This window comes from Acomys russatus, chromosome 5 (assembly GCF_903995435.1).
Source record: "Acomys russatus chromosome 5, mAcoRus1.1, whole genome shotgun sequence".
Classification (NCBI taxonomy): Eukaryota; Metazoa; Chordata; class Mammalia; order Rodentia; family Muridae; genus Acomys; species Acomys russatus.
In genome coordinates, this window is record NC_067141.1 from 37,855,680 (window position 1) to 37,867,971 (window position 12,292).

General features: G+C 39.5%; 1 protein-coding gene across 2 annotated transcripts in view; it reads right to left on the bottom strand.

Annotated features, from left to right (window-relative positions):
• Pcsk5 (proprotein convertase subtilisin/kexin type 5) overlaps positions 1–12,292 on the bottom strand; it is a 426,655-nt gene that overhangs the window by 278,492 nt on the left and 135,871 nt on the right. The window lies entirely within an intron of this gene.

A 12,292-nucleotide genomic window follows, 5' to 3' on the forward strand; every position in this document is an offset into this window, starting at 1 on the left:
CAGAAAAAAATACTTAGAATGTTTAAATTCTAGTATCTTGGAATGACTGAGTTAGGCAGAAGAATAGTTTATTGAAAAGATACTAGGGTGCTCAAAATTCTTGGGGATATTACCAAAGGTACAGATGAGTGCTTTGTAAGTTATGGTCACCTCAAAACTATGAACCATTATCTTCAATCAAGAAAACCACAACGAGGTAAGACAGACATGGAGCTACATAGAGGCAGAGAGAGGAGACAGACAGAGAAAAGAAACAATACCAACTCCTCAAATGAGCCTCCGATGCTATAAAACAGTAGAGTATTCTCATCTGCAATCCTTAGAGGGAAGAAGGGCTTCAGACGTGGGAGTTTTCAATATCTGCATAAAGAAGGGAACACTTGGGGGGGGATGAAATCCAAGTCTAAACACAAAATTTATTGTTTTACAGATGTCTTACACTTGAAGCCGTACAGTAATTTTATGCAATTTTAAAGTAATTTCTTGCAGAAATAAGCTCTATGTGGTGAATTTCCGACCTATAGCAAAAGTGTATAGGATTCTGTGACAGTTCCAATTTCACATTTTCAGGAGAGATGATCAGCTGGTGGCAGGCAGATGCCATTGATTTTTAGAATGAGATGATATGGAGCACCCTGGACTACAGTATGGGAAGCATATGGAAATGGACAGTTTCCAGAATTTTCAGTAACCATACCCAAGGAATCTTTGGCCTTCATCAAAACTTACAAGCAGAAAATTCATCATATATAAAACAGAACTGAGATAGCAGTGTGTGTGTGTGTGTGTGTGTGTGTGTGTGTGTGTGTGTGTGTGTGAATCTATCTGCCATTAGACATTACTTTTTACATGATAGACGAGAATACATGTAAAAGTACTTTGTAAACTATAGGGCATTTGTAACTTATAAACCATTTCCCTCATAGATGGCTGTCCTTTGCTTGAGTTGGTGAGATCCACCCAAGAGGGACTGGACAGACTAATAGTACCAAGGCTTTGCCCCCTTTTCTTATTCTCTCATGAAAAATACACAATGGCCTTGTTAGATTTTGCTGAGTATGTAGTCCATGGTTACAACAGCTAAGGCTTCTCCTTAGGGGGAAATGTTAGTCTCTACTACATTTAAATCACACATTAAGCTTATCGAAGCTACAGGAATGCTCACAGGAAAATCTAATGAACAGTGTATATACTTTAAGTTCTAAAAGTGTGCATACTGACACAGCTAACTAAATATCAGCATATGATATTTGCCCATATTTCAGCACATGCCTGTTTTCATGGGGGGTATGGATGCCTTAATATACTCTCTCAGTGTGCAGGAGGGTCACAAGATTTTTAAGTGCAATTTATCTAGGAATTACTTAGGCCTCCCTCACCTCTAAGCATTTTCTCTTTTCACTTCAAATATATGGCTTAGAAATTTACAAATATGTACTATCTGTATGAATTTCACAAACCCACAAATCTTTTAAGAAAAATATTATGTGAGTTTAAGATATGGGTAATATTCTTAACAAAGTTCTTTCTCAGCCTAACATCGGGCTAAAGACAAGGGGAAAGCAAGTCTTGACAGATATATGAAGAGTAATGGGTCTTCTCCTTCAACCAGGATGCATTAAGCATGAGTTAGTATCCCTTATAATTGAAATAGGCTTGACAGTGCAGATTCTCAAAAGAAGCTCATAGAAACACAAGCAAAACTTTGGAAGAACATAAACGGAATGGATTGATGTACAAAAAGGCACCTATGAACAGATATGGAATAAAGAACATCAATATAACTTGAAACAGCTTCTCAAATAGCTGCTTCTATTTGCATTTGGGCCATAAAGATTTTAACAACATGAATCACTCACAGCTAAGTATGTTTTGTTGTTCCACGATTATAATGCCATCAGTACCACATCTTGCAGAGGCTGAAGCACACTGATCTTAATTCGACGAAAGAATGGAGTCAGAGTCACCAAGGCAACTCTGCAGTGGGAAAAACTGCAGTCCCAATGGGAGAGCCTGGATTGTCCCACTTGCCCCACAGTGGGCTTCAGGGTGGACTAGACGGAAATGCAAGGCCGTTACTAGAGATATTCTCAACAGGGTTCCTCACCTGGAACCTGTGTGCCTCCTTTGGATTAAATTTCAGCATATTCAAGTGCCTTATTTCATTGATCTCTCCCATTCCACTGCCCAACATTAGGCAGGTAGATAAGAAATAGGAAAAAACAAAATAAAACCCAAAACAAAACCAAAGTGTTTGTTTCAACTCTAATATCAACTAGTTCCCATTCCTTTGGAAGACATCAAAGCACTCTCCCATAACTCTAATAAAGAAACATAAATACAGTCAGCGTTATGAGAATCTCACAGTTCATGAGTTCAACAGTTCAGGTCACAGTGTAGAGTACTGCCTAAAGTGAGTTCAAATAAGGCCACTTAGTGTCAGGAACAAGTCACTGATGTCAAGACTGGGTCATATGCTAGAGACCAATGTGTGCTGCTCTTCTGGCGTGATGACAATACTAGTGTCTATGGGAAGATCGTGATATCAGGAGGATGGAAAATGAAAGGGATAGAAGGCATACACAACAACCTGATACATCGGCGCGCTGGAGGGCTGGGGAGAAAATAGAATTCTATATTTGGTAATTGGGGCAGGTGTGGGAGGGGGTGTGATCCTATGAGGATGAACTTCTCAAGGAGAAAATGCCAACCAAAAGCAAGAAGGTCACACAAAACCTGGAGCAGTCAGCTAATCTCAACCCAGGATGTCACCACAAGGAATTTTACCTGTAATTCATGCAAAACTCAAATGCATATACTAGCATATGTAAATTATATGCAGATGGGATGTGGGTATCCAAAAATAGGAAGAGGCAAACTATTGTAACAAAGGTCACTTCTAAAATTCATGAGATGGCAGCTTGGGATGAGAGCAGAGAAGAGGGGATTCCAGGGAGCCTGTATGCTCTTAGTTTCTTAGAGCTGGTCAACAACTTACAGGCAATGAAAACTCTTACTTGTCTCCAGAGGGGAACACATCCTTAAGTTATCACTCCTTTCTCAGTAGGAGGAAGTCCCCCATTCCCAGATACTCCTTGGGCTCAGTCTTCTACAGAGAATCTTTTACTCACAGCCCACATGTCCAGAGCACTCATAAAGCTCTTCACTCAAATGCAAAAACCCCAGGTCAGTCACTCTTACTTCGTATGATCCCAACCTCAGAGTCTGACCTCCAAACACAGCAATGTGAAGTGGCCTCTGGGAATTAGACGAACACTTTATTTTAGTACTTATTTTGTAAAATGTGTATTTACAAATCTATGTGTGTTTTGTCTGCAGGTATGTCTGCGCACCATGTGCCTTGTACCCAAAAATGTCAGACAAGGACATTGGATCCCCTGGGACGGGGGTTACAGATGGTTGTGAGCAGCCATGTAGGTGCTGGAAGTCAAATCTGGGTCCTCTGGAAGAGCTATCAGTGCTCTTAACTGTTAAGCCATTTCTCCAGACTCAGAGTACTTGCGTCTTATAAACACCGGCAATAACATTAGCATTCATACATATGGCTTTTTCACACAGTTTTCAGAAACCTTTTACTTGAATTGTGATCAGCTGGTCCTCATTAAGTTTCACTTTCAGAGACTGTTAATATGTATTAGTCAGAGTTTTTGAAAGAGGACAGACCCAAGCTCTACCTTCACCTTGACATCATTCTATGAGACCAAACCTAAAGCCAGCCAGCTTTCTACCCGCCTATTATCCTTTATTTTTCCATCCCTCCCTCCTTTCTTCCTTCCCTCCAATTATGGTTTTTCTAGTTTTGTGTCTGCCTTTGAGTTCATGCAAGTCACAGCAGTTAACTCTCTACCACCTGTGAATAAATATCCTATGGCCTCACTAGGTCTCCCTTCATTTATATCAATTGAATAGATTGCATTGTGGGACCAGGTTCATATAATTCTTTATTGAAACAAATGATATTTTCTCCTTGTTCCTAGCCACAGTGATCTACATGACATCAGAGATCCTTTCAGTTGCGCTCCTTGTCTCTAAAGAAGCAGAAGCCTGGGTACCAACGTCTCAGTGAACATAGTGCTGCATTCTAGTTGTGACAGTTCCACAAGGTTGTGACCAACCCAGACATCAGCTTCTCATTGACTGCCTAAGTTAGCTTTGTGGGTAAATACATGGTGGGAGAATAAATGAGCTCAAAGTCGGCCTGACACTATAGCCTTGGGCACATTTCCTGAATGTGAGATGCAAAAGCGCTAATGTTATTAGTTTATGTTTATATGGTAACCAGATACAACCAAGCATAACACCACAGATATACAGGTCATTGACAGTTTAAGATGAACAGGATCAGTGAGATAGCAAGGGAAATCGGAGAAGGATGTGCCTCCAAGAACAGAGATCCAGTGGCAACGGGCTATGGGCAGGGTACCAGGACAATTTTTGTTTTTGTTGTTCTGTATCATCCCGTCTTCTTTGCTGAGCAACCTTCTGATAACTAAATGCATGTTTTAACAATGCCTGATGCACACAGGAATAGGAAGCTTCTATTGTAGCAGAATTAATAGGCATTCAAACTATGGTACCCCTATTTGCTAACAAGAACAAAATTCTACCTTTTGTCCTTTAACCTGGAAGAATTTGATGAGAATTAAAATGTTACCGCTGTATAAACAATATCTCAATGATATTAAAGTGAACAATCTGCAAGGTTGAGGTCCAAATACTCTTTCCGCATGTTCTGCGGAATGACCCTGTTATTTATACAGGTAGTAAAATAACTAAAACAGGATTCTCCTCTCCTCTGTTGCCTTTCTTCTTCAGATTGTCTCAGAGAATTTGCCAGCAGATCAGCTTAGCGAGTTTTTGGACCCTTTGCTAATGCTCAGTGAGGCCACCAAGACACTGTTCCCCTCGACCTATAGGTTTTCACGCTCTGTGATAAAACGTATTTCTGGGTGGAAGGAAATAGCAGAAACTACGGGAATGCAAAGGGGGAAGTCGGAGATTTAAAAAGAAAGATAAATAAATACACCTGTCTGGGAAACCTGCTCAAATACTTAATTCATTATTTAAAAAGGATACTTATCTCTTCCCATACTGCAATTTCCATCTGCATTAGAGGCCGGGGAAGTTGTGAGTTTGTTTTTTAAATAAGAAATTTAAATTCAAGCAACTATCAATTATTCATGTCAACAGTACATGGGGTTCACATAAATTATACCCAAACTTCATTTTAACCTATAGCATCAATCAGACTCTTTATCAAAACTGTTTCTGAGGGTCCCAAGGCACTAAGTCCCCAAATCCTAGAGGAGAAAATAGTGAAACTGACATAGAGCAGAACAAAGGAGTTTGAAGGTTACATTAGCATGACTACAAGCTCTGGAATAATTAATGTAATTTTTATGAAGATGAATATTTATACTTCAGGTAACAGCTATATAGGACTTTGAGGTTAGATAACCACTTTCTGTATTTGTTCAACCTTCATTAAAGAATAAACAGCTATTTAAACAACTCTTATAAATTTAATTACTTTTGTCCTCAGATGCATTTGAACATTTTTTTCTTCTTGCTCTCTAAGACAGCAAGCTAAATAAAGGACAGCACATAGCTGTGTCAGCCATAGGCCTATCTCAGAACATTGAGCACCTTTATAATGGCTAATGCAGCTTAGTCAAGGGACAGACACAGACACAGGCAGAGCTTGGGGGAACGAAGTATGTAATCGTTTAAATGCTGAACCAGAACAAGAAGTTCCCAGAAAACCTCCCTTACCACCAGCTGAAAGGATCTGAGGTCTTTGGGGATGCAGAGATTGGGAGGTGGTCCAGCAACTGAGAAAGCCAGCCTGAAACCCCTTCACTCTCCCAGTGAATCGAACCAGTACCCTTATGAAGCCTGTCCAAAGGAGTTTGCATGTCCCTCTAGCAATGTAGAGACACAGAGGAAGAAGCATTTTCATCAGAAAGGGATCTGCTGCAGCCAATAAATCAACTGCTGCCTTAATCTTGGACTATCCAAACTCCAAAACTATTCAATTTCTGGGTCTTTTTTTTTAATTATCCAAGTCTAAGACGCATTGTTATAGCAGCTTCAACAGACTATGTCAGCTACATATGAACAGTGTGAAATATTCTGAATGTGAAGACTCTGGGAACTGTACTTGCAGTTAATGTTATTATACATCAATTTATTTGACACTCAGAGACCTACTAGATGGAGCTATTATCCTGCAAATATATTAAAGAAAATTTTTAGAAACTATGAAGAAAAGCAATTTAAACTTTGGTAACAACCGTCTTTCCCTTTGGAAGGTTTTGTATGACCTCGTAAGTTATAGATAACTACTTATCATAAATTGATCAAATTCTTGGTATAAAAAAAGTAATAGTACTTCAACTTAGTATGGTCACAGATTGCACAGTGTGGGGAGCTTAGTCTAGCACTGACTTATTATACTTCCCTTATAATCCAAATGTACTGGCTTTGCTTTAGTACACTATCTCCTGGCATCAGCTGTGTAGAAATAAGAAAGAGGTATGCACACACATTGGTTTCTGTGCCATACTAACATTCTTTAAACCAGAAAAGAATGGATGAAAGATTAAAGAACCAGAGGACATGGTGTTTCTATCTACTCTGGATAAATCTCCAGAATAAGAGATAAAGAAAATTAAAAAATCTATTCCTTTAAGAAAATGAATCTGTAACTTTTGGGTTGATTTCTTTTGAAAAGCAATTGGACTCTGAAGCCACACACCGTATACCCGATATAATGCAGTGGTGTCATCTTTTGTCACATATGTTGCCATGGCTTAAGCAGAGAGAACATTTAACAGGAGGCAACCTAGGGAAAGGGTGCTCTAACTCAGACATCAATAATTCATTTACTGAAATAGGAGTAGAGGGGATGAACTGCCAGGAGACTGTGAGACTGTTTCATTTGTACGGAGGCAGTCTCCGCTTTCAGGCCACAGCAATGCAAGCTACGACGCATTAAGGCAAATGAAGGGCAGGAGGGCTTTTATAGTTTCTTCTTATGATGCTATTTCTTTATCATCAGTAACACAGATTCGACATGTCACCATTTGGGCACTGAAAAAAATGGTGAGAAAAGAAACTGCTGTACTTCTGAGGTGATCTCCTTCACTTCAAAGCTTAGTCATGTAAGTCTAAGAGAGATGATTTGCATGTGTTTTAGGTTGTAGTCTTTACTGGTACTGAAAACTCTAGAACCATTGGTTCCTTCTGAAGCCTATTCCCAATTCAATCTATTAGTAACCAGTATAGATTTCATCACCATAGCTATCCATTTAGTATAGGTCTTTTCACAAAGTAAGGTCCTAACTAATACTTATTTTTAAAAAATGAATAAACAAATACAGCCAAGTACTAGAGAAGTCTAAATACACCCCCAAACCAGTTGGCCTGATTGTACAAGGGAGTATTGCATAGCATATGCCTCAACTTCCCTAGTGTGTTCTTCTTAAACTCGACATTCCTCTCCTTTATGATCTTATATCCAGTTGCACCCTCCTTTGGCAGCTTGCCTAGTGTTTTCTGCTACCATTTATACTAGACCGCAGGATGGAGGATTTCAGTTTAGATCCAGCTAGAGTCATCTGAGACTTGGGTCCTGAGAGTGTGGTGTGTTCACAAATAGGAGCTTAGCTTCAGCCTCTACAGGTTACCAAATGCTGTATCACTAGTCTATATTGTTTTGGGAGTCATTTGGACTACCCTGATCAACCATTCTAAAGGAGGGTTCTCTTACCTGGTACTGTTTTTGTTGTTGTTAGTATATCGTTATAAGTGGCATAACTTCCTTTATGATATATGTGCAGATATAGGTATATTACTATATATACACATATGATTATATACACATACATACATTTATATGTATTGTATACAACTTTGGGGTAATTATAAAAAAATGATTACTTGAAGCTCAAACAACTGTGGTATTATTTGTCCCTTGTGCATCTACTTCTGTATTGAGCTTCCTCCCCCAACTCCCAGTGGGTGCTCACTCCCTGTTTTTATATTTCTCATGTCATATAACCTGCATCCACCCCTCATCAAAATAACTTCTCTTTAGAGCCAGTGGAGACCATCGCAAAAAACCACAATTTGACACAATTCAGATATACACAGACAAAGGGAAACCAAGCCTCAACAGATCCATCCATATCCAGCCTCTGCATCTATGGCTCAGGGAACATTAGGGAAGAGGCTCAGAAAGATCGAAAAAGCCTGAGTTCCAGGAAGTCCATTGTGAGACAGGCTCTTCTAGAAATGGCTGCAGAATGATGGGGATATCAATGGACGTGGTAACATGGAAGGAGAAAATTTTTGCACAGTCCCACCACTAGACAAAGAATGACAGGCATGCTGTACTGAGGACTGGGTGACCTGCCGCTTTCAGCCTTCAGAGGCTGAGCAGCCTCTAGCTCAACCTTTAACTCTGGAGATAGGATTCCCGATACTTAATTTAGATGTGAAATGTTCATATGCACACATCCATTTAGATAATTTAAACTTTAACTGATTATGAGGAGTCAGAAACGTGAACAGAACATATAATTACAGTGATAAGAGCTATAGTTATTCATCACCCAGTATGCTGTTAGCTTAGGGTTTTACAGTTTACTGTTATTTTTTTAGAGTGAGCACTGTTGTCCTACTTTCCATGTATTACTTTTAAGTAGCAAAGTTCAGGGTAGTAAGATCCAAAGCTAATCACAGAGAGCCAGGTTCAGTAATCTCTTCTCAGAGAAAGATCTACTCTTATTCCTAATGTGATGAAACCCTGGTTTCAGCAGGACTATCTACTCATGGATCCATGCTTGAAGACATAGCCATCAACTGGATTGGACAGTAAGTCTACTGAGCAGAAGTAGTTTAACCGTAAATGCTAGAATACATGCTCTTAGCTAGCCAAGATGGAACACACACACACACACACACACACACACACACACACACACACACACACACACACACCCCATTAACAACAAACAAACACTCAAAACATAAAATATCAGGTAGAACTACTGAAAGGCTAAAGGGACACCCTGATACCATAGGGGTTTGAGGTTTTTATAAACAGATATAAGGAATGTTGGTGTAGGATCTTGAATAGTTTTCCATTTACTGTCAAGACTACAAATAAAGGATAAACCACTTGGGCTGGACAGATGGCTCAGAGGTTAAAAGCACTGACTGTTCTTCCAGAGGTCCTGAGTTCAGTTCCCAGCAACCACATGATGGCTCACAACCATTTATAATGTGATCTGATGCCCTCTTCTGGCCTGCAGATATACATGCAGGCAGAGTGGTGTATACATAATAATAAATAAATAAAAATTAAAAAAAAAATTAACCCCTTATTGGTTATCCAATGTAGAGTGGTCATCATTGAAAGCACATACTCAGACATGCATGGCAATAATGATTTAAAAAAAGAAGATATCAACTTGAAAGTAGGTGGTGATATAGGAGGGCTTCAAGGAAGGTATTTTGTAAGGGCTGCAGGAAGAAAAGGGAGGGAAAAACGGTATAATTCTATTTCAATCAAAAACTTAAAAAAAAAAAAAGACTAAAACTATCAGCACACCTCTTGAACAACGTTGCTATCATGCATCAACTAAACTCCCATCGCGTGCAATAAAGTTCTTAGAGTGGATCAAAATGGGACACATTGGCAATACTCCAGGAGGAACAACACTACAGTGATCCATGAACAAAGTCCTGGGGAATGGTCAACTTTAAAAGCCATTCTCCCAAACCAACCCAGTAGCAATCTATACTATTTCACTACTGTACTTAAGCATATAGGTTTAAAAGGCTAGTCTGAGCCAGGTGGTCGTGGCACACATCTTTAATCTCAGCACTCAGGAGGCAGAGGGAGGTGGCTTTCTGAGATCTAGGACAGCCTGGTCTACGGAGGGAGTTCCAGGACAGCCAAGTCTACACAGCGAAATAGTTTACAAATCACTAGTAAAATTAATACTCAAAGAACTACCCTTTTTACATACGGACACATTGGTCAGCATTGTTACATCAGACATACCTTTGATAATGGTAACCATCAGCACTCCATTCCAATGAAAAAGGCCCTCCCCCATACAGAGATTTACATATAACTAACGAAGGGATAAATTTTAGACATAACTAGCTACAGAGCTCAATGCGTAGGTCTTTAGCTCTTACCCACAGCATATCTGTACATTTACATCCTACAGGGGGACGCTGGCATTAACATGATCTAGATAGTTTACATTTTCCCCTCCTCTGTTCTCTCTGCAAACAATTCTGTGATAAATGCAGTGAACAGGCTTATTGCAGTCAGCTTCTGTAACACTTGTTTTGATAAACAGACTCATCTAACATGACAGATACATTAGGGACTATGCTGAGCATATGCGGGATTGGCATTTGTTTATGTGCAATTCTCTCCGACAGTCTCTATGTATATTAAACAAAACAAAATGCATCAGATAAACTGAACATGTAGGCCCCACACAAACACAGCTCTCATCTTAGGATACAATGCCCCACAAGTGGAGCGGTCACACCGGTGGACCTGCAGCTTCTGCCTGCTCACAGGTGGCTTTCCTTTCTTTTCATAGTCACATGAGGGCCTTCACCCCACACACCTTCCATTCTGATAAACCCTCAGCCCGCTTTGTAGTTTCTCTCATTGTTACGTTTTCTACTCTCGTTTTTAGCATTTCTCTTCGCCTTTCATTTAAGAATGTGGACTGGAATGGGCTTACTTGTGCTTGTAAAGATGAATAAGCACACTTCAGGTTCTTTCTGAGGTAAGTTTTGATGCACACAGCCTTTGATACATGCAACCTTATTGCAGTTTTGATACATTTAGCTCTTTAACATACGCAAAACTAGGTCAGCATTTAAGTGCATCCCTTTTGTGTGAGCAGTGACTGCACACACTGACATTTGTGAGTGCTACAGATGGCAGTTCCGTCTTTCTTTGTGTTTAAGACTCTGTAGAGTGTCATCGGATTCTTGGTTAGGCCTATGCTACATGTATGGAGAACCATGTATGGAGAATACCAGCAACACGGCATTGTTTTTGTTTTTAAGATTAGTGTTAGAGGGGCTGGAGAGATGGCTCAGTGGTTAAGAGCACTGTCTGCTTTTCCAGAGGTTCTGAGTTCAATTCCCAGCAACCACATGATGGTTTATAACCATCAGTAACGTGACCTAATATGCACTGTATACATAATAAATAAATAAACAAACAAATAAATAAATCTAAAAAAAAGAGTAGTGTTAGAGAAGTTTTAAACTCAATGCAAATATAAAAGGCCCGGGACTTCTCATATCTCCTCCACACAGCACAAGAGTCCATCTTAAAATGCTAAATGATTTGAGTCATTTCACGCTGTCTTGTAATTGGGCTAAAAAACAAAACAAAACAAAAAAAATCAGCTCATGTTGCCTGAAACTTTTATTGCTTATGTGAAATTTCTGGAGCATTATCATTTAGACAATAAAAGCTAGGTCCCAAAGAAGTCTGTTTGGAAGTTCTGGGAAAGTCTACCTATATCAATTTATGAATTATTGCTTTGACCACAGATCCGTATTTGTCATATATACTTGGTTTTCCATATTAACACATGACGTATTTCTACAGCTTCTTTTTGGAAACTTCTTTGTAGATGGTGAAAGCAAGAGAAAGTTTTTCCACGACATCTGGTTTCATCTCAATTTATTGTCCAAATACTACCTAAGACAATTTCCCCTGATGAAAAGCTGTGGACTGCAACAGCAACAGCATATGGTCAAAGCAGTCCTCTTTGCATTTTTTGTGGCCCCAGCCGAAACACGCTAAGAAAAAGTCAGATGAGATTTTCTAAATTATAATGTTTCCCCAGAAGAGCTTGGAACTAAGAGAGGTAAGAGACGAACTAATGTGGTCTGGTGATCGCCTTTGTAAGAAGCAAAAAAGCCATTGGCACTTACCCACTGAAGAGCGATAATGACTACTGTCCAATGGATTTGCATTTTCATTTGCAGTCACTAAAAACTACCATACTAAGAGGAAAGAGAAACTAGACCTCTTGATTAGGACTGGGGATAGGAAAGAGGATGCAGCCCACCAGTTGCAATAATTCTCTGAGTGTTGTATTGTGCCCTGGTGAAAAACCCAATCTGTGACTATAACTGCAATGACCAAACAAATGCGCTGGATCTAACAGTAAGTGAACCCTTGGGAATTACCATTACCCTTTTGTTTTTTTCT